A 10,512-nucleotide genomic window follows, 5' to 3' on the forward strand; every position below is an offset into this window, starting at 1 on the left:
GTTAGTTTCCCTGACTTCAAACTTAGGTCAGATTCTATAAAATGGGGTCTGAACTTAAAAGATTTGGCATCTTAATGGACAACAAATAAGTGGTCTAACTTGAGGCCCAAGCAAGAAGATGGAGTTCGTGCTTATGGCCAATAACACTGTCTGGATGGTCATCAACCCCAAGCTCCATTGCTCTGAGATCTAGGGTAGAATCAAACATAACTCTCAGGAAGAATGTTAATGAAATGATTCCTAATGATATTTTGATATACTAATTGATCAGAGCCTAACCTAATTCTCATCAGAGGGGTTTCCTCCAGGAGCTGATATGAGCAGCTGCAGAGACTCTCAGCCAAACATTAGGCAGAGCTTGAGAACCATGAAGACCGTAGGGAGGGGACATTGTAGGAGCCAGATGGGTTGAACACAACAGAACATGGTCCACAGATTCAACTAAGCAAGACTTATTCAGGCTCATAGACTGGAATGGCAATCACAGAGGCTGCAGGGGACTGAGGAGGTCCTCTGCATATATGTTATGGCTGTGTAGTTTGATGTTTTTGTGGGACTCCTAACAATAGATTGGACAGTATCTATGACTTGTATGCCTGTTCTTGGTATCCCTTCCTACTGGTAGCCTAGTCCTGCCTTGATATGAAGTGTTCTGCCTACTACTACTGTAACTTATTATGCTGTGTTAGGTTCATATCCTGGGGAAGCCTACTGTTTTCTGAAAAGTAATATAGACACAGTGGTTCTCTAAGAAAGAGGATGGTAGGAATAGGAGGAGTGAAAGGAAGCAAAGATGTGTAAGGATATATTGCATGAAAGAAGAATTTTTTTTATTTAAAGGAAGTAAGTTATCTGCATATATACACTTGTTCCATGATGTACATTTGGCAGGACAACTTACAGATGTCTACTATATTCTTCCCTTATGTGATCTTTAGAGCACAACTTTAATCTCAGCACTTGGGAAGCAGAGGATCTCCGAGTTCAAGTCCACCATGATCTTGAGACATAATTTTTGGACAACTAGGATTACCCAGAAAAAATTTGTCTTGAAAACAAAATAAAATGAAATGAAACAAATCAAAACAACAAAACAAAGCAAAAAGAAAGAAGGGAAAGGAAGGGAAGGGAAGGGAAGGGAAGGAAGGTATAGAAAGGAAGGAAGGAAGGAAGAAAGAAAAAGAAAGAAAGGAAGGAAGGGAGAGAGAAAGGGAGAGAAAGGAAGGAAGGAAGGAAAGAAGGAAGGGAGAGAGAAAGAAAGAAAGAAAGAAAGAAAGAAAGAGAGAGAGAGAAAGGAAGGAAGGAAGAAAGAGAGAGAGAGAAAGAGAGAGAGAAAGGAAGGAAGGAAGGAAGGAAGAAAGAAAGAAAGAAAGAAAGAAAGAAAGAAAGAAAGAAAGAAAGAAAGAAAGAAAGAAAGAAAGAAAGAAAGAAAGAGAGAGAAAAACTTTCAGGCTAGGAAAATGGCTTAGCAGTAAAATGCAATTTCTTCTACTGCATCTTAGTTTATTTAGGGGTAGCTTGTAAAGCATGACAGGTGAAATCATGACAACAGGACAAGGAAACTGATTGATCAGTTTCAACCACAGGAATTTAGACAAAAAAATGAGAATGAGGTAAGGATATAGATGCTAACATCCCATCTCCAGTGAGAATGTTCCCCCACAAAGACTCCTCCTCCTAGGGCTTCCAAAAGTACCTCAAAGAAAGTTACCAATAAGATACATGCATTTAAATGTATTATCCTATCTGGGAGAATTTACTTTCAGTCAACTGCATCCTCATCCAACTTACTATAGGTTTATGCTCAATGCATTTAGTCTAACCTCAAAGATCCCCATATTTTGTAATAGCGGCAATAATGATCAAATGTTGAAAGTTTCTACTGACACTCCAGACAATGTCTTTGCTGTGATATCCTGTAAAATTAAGAAACAAATTAGATGTCACAGGATACACCCCTATGAATTTAATTTCTATTTTTCTGTACTAACTGTTATTTCAGAGGCTTACTGCCTCAGTCTGGTAACTTAGGCCTAATTAGAAGCTTCTAGCCTCTGTGCAATCTAATCTAGGCCTACAATGTTTCCAGCCCCTGAGATTCGGCTGAATAAACTCACCCCTTCCTACTTCTTTCTGATCTCTAGCTGGCTGTTTCAACTCAGCTCTTCTGGTTCAAACTCCTCACCAAGCTGACTGATTCAGTCTGGTTTCTCTCATCTCCTGAATTAATCGGAATAGCCTCAAACTAACTGTGACAGTCAATTGTAATTGTCTGGGTTTTTCTCATTCCCCTGTTTGTTCTGTATATCTATATTGTTTTCTCTGTAACTAGTCTCTATAACTGTTGTGGTAAAACTGCCTGCCTCCCTTCTCTTCACTCTCTCTTAAGTAGCTTTCTTTCCTGTCTCTTCTCATGAGAATTGGGCTTATCCCGTTTTGTCAAATCTTTCTCTGATTAGCCACTTTGTCTGCAATTAGACACCACTTTGAAACATGAGTTGATTCATTCTATGGACTGACTTCACCTTCACTTTTTCTGAATACAAGTTTGTACTCAGGCTCGGGGGACCCAGAAGTTTTATGGTCTGCCTTGTCCTTTCTGAGTTCCATATTCTAGTCCATACATTTACCTGTAATCAAGGATCCTCATCCCACTCCTCAACCCACAGCTCTGTCTGCCTCCTGTGAGGCCGGTGCCCACACCTAGACAACCAGGTGAGACATCCACACCCAATCCCCTGCCTGCTGGGCCCCCTGGCAATCCAGCAGGCATAAGGTCTGACTCTTTCTTCCTGATCCCTATCTTCCAGTTCACACTTCTACCTGCAATTTCAGATCTGCAGTTCACTCCCATGGACACAGTTCTGCCTGCCTCTTGGGAGGACTGCTCCCATTCACAACAACCAGGTGTGACACCCATGCCCCAAACCTTACTGCCACCTGGGAAGAACAGTCCCAGAAGACTCCTACTCCCAGGGACTACCAGGCTGACAAAACCAGAGACAACCAGATGGCTAAAGGCAAGGACAGGACATAATCAACAAGAGCCAGTACAATGAGACATCATCAGAAACCAGCACTCCTACTACAGCAGGCCCTGGGTATCCTAACACACATGAAGAACAAAATTCTGACTTTATAGCTCATCTTATGAAGATGATTGAGGTCTTTAAAGGGGAAATAAATAAATCCCTTAAAGAAATAAAGTAAAATATAATCAAACGGGTGAAGGAATTGGCCAAAATTATCCAAGATCTAAAAATGGAAATAGAAGCAATAGAGAAATCACAAATGGAGGCAACCCTGGAGATGGAAAACATAGGAGAGAGCACAGAAACTACATATGTAGCCATCACTGACAGAATATAAGAAAAGTAAGAGAGAATACCAGGTGTAGAAGACACCATAGAATATATTCATATACCAGTTAAAGAAAATGCAAAATGTAAAAAGATCTTAACAAAAAGACCAAATCTAACAATAACAGAAATAAAAGAGGGAGAAAATTCCCAGTTCAATGGGCTAGAAATACCTTCAACAAAATCATAGAAGAAAACTTCCTAACCTAAAGAAAGAAATGGCCAAAAACATACAAGAAACCTACAGAACCTAAACACTAAAAGCACAGAAAAAATATTAAAAGCTGTAAGGCTATGAATAGGCCAAGTATAAAATAAAGACAGACCTATTAAAATTATACCAGAATTCTCAACAGAGTCTGTAAAATCAGAAGATCCTAGACAGAAGTCATGCAAACCCTTAGAGACAACAGATGCCAGACCAGGCTATGCTACCAGCAAAACTCTCAATTATCATAGATGGAGAAATCAATATATTCCATGAAAAAACAAATTTAAACAATATCTTTCTACTAATCCAGCCATATGTAGGATAGTAGGAGGAAGACTCCAACTCAAGGAGGGCATTTAAACCCAAGAAAACACAAGAAACTAATTATTTCACAACAAACCCAAAAGAAGAGAATCATACATACATAATACTACCTCTGTATCAGATCACCATGGACTAAAGCTGATCTTCAATAACAAAATAAATAATAGAAAGCCAACCTTCACGTGGAAACTGAACAACACTCTTCTCAATGATACCTTGGTCAAGGAAGGAATAAAGAAAGAAATTAAGGACTTTTTAGAGTTCAATGAAAATGAAGCCACAACATACCCAAACTTATGGGACGCAATGAAAGCATTTCTAAGAGGAAAACTCATAGCTCTGAGTGCCTCCAAAAGGAAACTAGAGAGAGCACACATTAGCAGCTTGACAACACACCTAAAAGCACTAGAACAAAAGGAAGCAAATTCACCCAAGAGGAGTAGACGGCAGGAATTAATCAAACTCAGGGGCGAAATCAAACAAGTGGAAACAAGAAAAACTATTCAAAGAATCAACCAATCAAGGAGCTGGTTCTTTGAGAAAATCAACAAGATAGATAAACCCTTAGCCAGACTCACTAGAGGGCACAGGGAAAGCATCCTAATTAACAAAATCAGAAATGAAAAAGGAGACATAACAACAGATCCTGAAGACATCCAAAACACCATCAGATCCTTCTACCAAAGGCTATACTCAACAAAACTGGAGAACCTGGATGAAATGGAGAAGTTCCTAGACAGATACCAGGTACCAAAGTTGAATCAAGATCAGGTCAATGATCTAAACAGCCCTATATCCCCCAAAGAAATAGAAGCAGTCATTAATAGTCTCCCAACTAAAAAAAGCCCAGGACCAGATGGGTTTAGTGCAGAGTTCTATCAGACCTTCAAAGAAGATCTAATCCCAGTTCTTCACAAACTATTCCACAAAATAGAAACAGAAGGTACTCTACCCAACTCATTCTATGAAGCCACAATAACTCTGAAACCTAAACCACAAAAAGACCCAACAAAGATAGAAAACTTCAGACCAATATCCCTTATGAATATTGATGCAAAAATCCTCAATAAAGTTCTTGCTAACCGAATCCAAGAACACATCAAAACAATCATCCATCCTGACCAAGTAGGTTTCATCCCAGGGATGCAGGGATGGTTCAATATACGGAAATCCATCAACGTAATCCAGTATATAAACAAACTCAAAGACAAAAACCACATGGTCATCTCGTTAGATTCGGAAAAAGCATTTGACAAGATCCAACACCCATTCATGATAAAAGTCTTGGAAAGATCAGGAATTCAAGGCCCATACCTAAACATGATAAAAGCAATCTACAGCAAACCAGTAGCCAACATCAAAGTAAATGGTGAGAAGCTTGAAGCAATCCCTCTAAAATCAGGGACTAGACAAGGCTGTCCACTTTCTCCATACCTATTCAACATTGTACTTGAAGTCCTAGCTAGAGCAATTCGACAACAAAAGGAGATCAAAGGGATACAAATTGGAAAAGATGAAGTCAAAATATCACTTTTTGCAGATGATATGATAGTATATATAAGTGACCCTAAAAATTCCACCAGAGAACTCCTAAGCCTGATAAACAGCTTCGGTGAAGTAGCTGGATATAAAATTAACTCAAACAAATCAATGGCCTTTCTCTACACAAAGAATAAACAGGCTGAGAAAGAAATTAGGGAAACAACACCCTTCTCAATAGTCACAAATAATATAAAATATCTTGGCGTGACTCTAATCTAAGGAAGTGAAAGATCTGTATGATAAAAACTTCAAGTCTCTGAAGAAAGAAATTATAGAAGATCTCAGAAGATGGAAAGATCTCCCATGCTCATGGATTGGCAGGATCAACATTGTAAAAATGGCTATCTTGCCAAAAGTAATCTACAGATTCAATGCAATCCCCATCAAAATTCCAACTCAATTCTTCAACGAATTAGAAAGTGCAATCTGCAAATTCATCTGGAATAACAAAAAACCTAGGATAGCAAAAACTCTTCTCAAGGATAAAAGAACCTCTGGTGGAATCACCATGCCGGACCTAAAGCTCTACTACAGAGCAATTGTGATAAAAACTGCATGGTACTGGTATAGTGACAGACAAATAGACCAATGGAATAGAATTGAAGACCCAGAAATGAACCCACACACCTACGGTCACTTGATCTTCGACAAGGGAGCTAAAAACATCCAGTGGAAGAAAGACAGCATTTTCAACAAATGGTGCTGGCACAACTGGTTGTTAACATGTAGAAGAATGCGAATCGATCCATTCCTATCTCCTTGTACTAAGGTCAAGTCTAAGTGGATCAAGGAACTTCACATAAAACCAGAGACACTGAAACTTATAGAGGAGAAAGTGGGGAAAAGCCTTGAAGATATGGCCACAGGGGAAAAATTCCTGAATAGAACAGTAATGGCTTGTGCTGTAAGATCGAGAAGTGGGACCTCATGAAACTACAAAGCTTCTGCAAGGCTAAAGACACCATCAATAAGACAAAAAAACCACCAACAGATTGGGAAAGGATCTTTACCTATCCTAAATCAGATAAGGGACTAATATCCAATATATATAAAGAACTCAAGAAGGTGGACTCCAGAAAGTCAAATAACCCCATTAAAAAATGGGGCTCAGAACTGAACAAAGAATTCTCACCTGAGGAATACCGAATGGCAGAGAAGCACCTGAAAAAATGTTCAACATCCTTAATCATCAGGGAAATGCAAATCAAAACAACCCTGAGATTCCACCTCACACCAGTCAGAATGGCTAAGATCAAAAATTCAGGTGACAGCAGATGCTGGCGAGGATGTGGAGAAAGAGGAACACTCCTCCATTGTTGGTGGGATTGCAAGCTTGTACAACCACTCTGGAAATCAGTCTGGCGGTTCCTCAGAAAATTGGACATAGTACTACCGGAGGATCCAGCAATACCTCTCCTGGGCATATATCCAGAATATCCATATATCCATATATCCAGAATATCTATTTAGTAGAAATTAGAATGTCTATTCTGGCTTTTTCATAGGTCAATTTCATGGAAAACTTTTTCCAGCTCTTTACACTGAGGTAGTATCTACTTTTGGTGCTGAGAAATGTTTTCTGTATGCAGCAAAGTGATGGATCTTGTTTATGCATCCACTTTGTTACCCTGTGTCTTTTTATTAGGGGAATTGAGTCCACTGGTGTTGAGAGATATTAATGACTAATGATTGTTTGCTCCTGTTATTTTGATGTTAGTGACAGTACTGTGTATGTGGTGTGTGTGTATATGTATGTGTGTGCATGTGTGTGTGTGTGTGTATACATATATATCCATCTCACAGACACAGTGATTCTAGCACCATGCTTTCAATTATGAACAAGAACAGCCTCTTAATCTCTCAGTATTTAATGTCATTTACAACCCAGTTTTCCACCTTCACATTCCCCTAAAAAAAATGGTTAAAAGGCACAAACAGCCACAAATCCACATTATATTTCCTAACACCAGCTCTACTCGTCTGACAGCAACCCTATTTCACTCATTTATTTGTTTGTTTTCAATGAAGAAGTAAATAACAATAGCCCGACCAGTTCAACTTTTGAGAGAAAGGCTTTGTTTATTTAATTTATTTTTTATGTGTATGGCAGGTTTGACTGCATGTACATCTGTATAGCACATCCATGCCTGATGCTTGTAGAGGTCTGAAATTGGGGTAGATCCCCATGGAGCTGGAGTTATACATGGAAGTGTGTCCTGTGGATATGCCAGGCATTAAGAGAAAATTATGAAAACATGTAGTAGAATGTTAACCCTGTTAGTTACCAAAAAATCCCATTGGTTTCAATTTTTATTTTCAACAATAAAACTGGCAGAAAGACAGTTCAAAACACACAGGAAATATGGTTAAAGACACAAGAACAAAACAGTTTCATTATCTGAGGCCTGGGAGATGATATTTTTACCTCATATGTTACCTCAGTGAGGTCTCAATCTGAAGAGAAGTTTCAGTAAGGGTAATGACTTCAAGAAGTGTGACAAAGAGGGCAATAAAATAAACTACCCTTAATGGAATCCTAAGCAGAAATAAGAGTTTCTCTCTCTCTCTCTCTCTCTCTCTCTCTCTCTCTCTCTCTCTCTCTCTCTCTCTCTCTCTCTCTCTCTCTCTCTCTCTCTCTCCCTCTCTCTCTCTCTCTCTGTCTCTCTCTCTGTCTCTCTCTCTCTCCTAACCCTTCCTGGATACTCAGTGAGAATGTGATAACTCAAGACAATACCTGACACCTTGTGTGGGGACCAAACTGGATGGATGACCTCCCCATGCCTTGCTCCAGTGTTTGCCACCAGCCAGCTAAAAAGAACCCAGACTTGTAGCTCCCTGGTAGTTCATGTCCTGGAACCCACACTGGACAGCTCTACTTTCTATTTAATCAGCATGGACAAGGCGGGATCCATGAGTTGCTTCTGTGCTGGCTTTCCCGTGTCCTGCTGTGCTCTCTCTACTGCTTGAATAAGAAGTTCTTCCTTCCGTTCTCGATGTCGAGCTTTCTCCTCCAGAATTTTTTCCATAGCTTTTGTTTTCTTGAAATTAGGATCTGAGGGATCCAAATTGAACAGCTTCTCTCATTGAAGTGAGAGCTCATCAACTGGCTGGCTGTCAGCAGGCCCCTGGGATCCTTCTGTGTCCATTCCCTGCAGCTCCAGGGTTATAGAAATATGCTGCTGCTCCGAGCTTTTATATCAGTTTCTTCCTTTGAAGATGCACTGTCTTTTGCAGATTTCATTGATTTTTTTCTTTATACCTGGTTCAGCAAAACAACATAGGAAGGTTAAAAGATAGGCTCAACAGCGAAAATTTGTTTATACTTTGAACACAATAAAAAATATCCAGAAGTAAAAAAAAAAAAAACTAAAAAAACAAAAACATACTTCAAATAGGTATTTTTGTTATAGATGTGGGGTTGAAACTTTGTTCTTGGTATTAAATGTAAAAACATCAGTTTGAATACTGTCAAAACCAGACCATTGATAAGATATTTGGTTAATATTCCATAATGGTTATGTTCCTTCTAACAGATGACAGTAACTTATTAAGGAACTTCATAACGCATCATTCCTAGAAAAAGTGTTGATTACTCATGTTGTTTCTGTGAGAAAACTTCTAAGGCTTGCTATTTTGTTTGACTGGTTACCATAGGTGAAAGCCTAAGCACTTGGCTGGCAAAGAATGACATCAAAGTGGATATTAGCCCAGAAACTTAGAATACCCAAGATATAAGATACAATTTGCTAAACACATGAAACTCAATAAGAATGAAGACCAAAGTGTGGACACTTTGCCCCTTCTTAGAATTGGGGACAAAACACCCATGGAAGGAGTTACAGAGACAAAGTTTGGAGCTGAGACGAAAGAATGGACCATCTAGAGACTGCCATATCTGGGGATCCATCCCATAATCAGCTTCCAAATGCTGACACCATTGCATACACTAGCAAGATTTTGCTGAAAGGACCCAGATATAGCTGTCTCTTGTGAGACTATGCTGGGGCCTAGCAAACACAAAAGTGGATGCTCACAGTCAGCTATTGGTTGTATCACAGGGCCCCCAATGGAGGAGCTAGAGAAAGTAACCAAGGAGCTAAAGGGATCTGCAACCCTATAGGTGGAACAACAATATGAACTAACCAGTATCCCCCGGAGCTTGTGTCTCTAGCTGCATATATATCAGAAGATGGCCTTGTTGGCCATCAGTGGAAAGAGAGGCCCATTGGTCATGCAAACTTTATATGCCTCAGTACAGGGGAACACTAGGGCCAAGAAGTGGGAGTGGGTGGGTGAGGGAGTGGGTGGGGGAGTGTGTGGGGGACTTTTGGGATAGCATTGGAAATGTAATGAAATAAATACCTAATTAAAAAAAATTACTCACTGTGCTCCCATTGTATCTTCTTTATGATGATGACCCAAAAAGTAGACTGCCTTACACTTCAGTCTGTGATCTAGCTATTATCTACCTCATTTATTCCTCAGTGTACCTCATAAACTATCCATCCATTTGTGGTCTGAAACCAGAGCCATGATCTACATGCAAATCCTTTCCTGTTATTGCAATAGACATCCACTACATGACTCAAAGAGGTTTTTTGTTGTTGTTTCTTTGTTTTGTTTTGTTTTGTTTTGTTTTGTTTTGTTTTGTTTTGTTTTGTTTGTTTTGTTTTGTTTTAGAGACAGGGTTTCTCTGTGTAGCCCTGGCTGTCCTGGAACTCACTTTGTAGATCAGGTTGGCCTGGAACTCAGAAATCTGCCTGCCTCTGCCTCCCGAGTGCTGGGATTAAAGGCCTGCACCACCACGCCCAGCCTCAAAGAGGTTATTTTAAGCTGTGGTGGTACAGTCCTTTAATTTTAGAGTTTTTAAATTTTAGTCAGAATGACAGCAAGGACAATATCTTGTAGAGCAACAAACTAGGACTAAGGTGACCCCACTCACCACAGTGTTGGTATATTTCCAAGTCCATGGGAAAAATCCAATTTTCAGGAATAGGCAGGTACAGAAATTTAGGCTATACTTCTCTGGATTCCATTTTAAAAGAGACAGGTGAATCCAAGTCTTACAACTTTTTG

The sequence above is a fragment of the Mus caroli genome, unplaced genomic scaffold, assembly GCF_978045245.1.
Source record: "Mus caroli unplaced genomic scaffold, Mus_caroli_1 scaffold_2, whole genome shotgun sequence".
In the NCBI taxonomy this organism is placed as follows: Eukaryota; Metazoa; Chordata; class Mammalia; order Rodentia; family Muridae; genus Mus; species Mus caroli.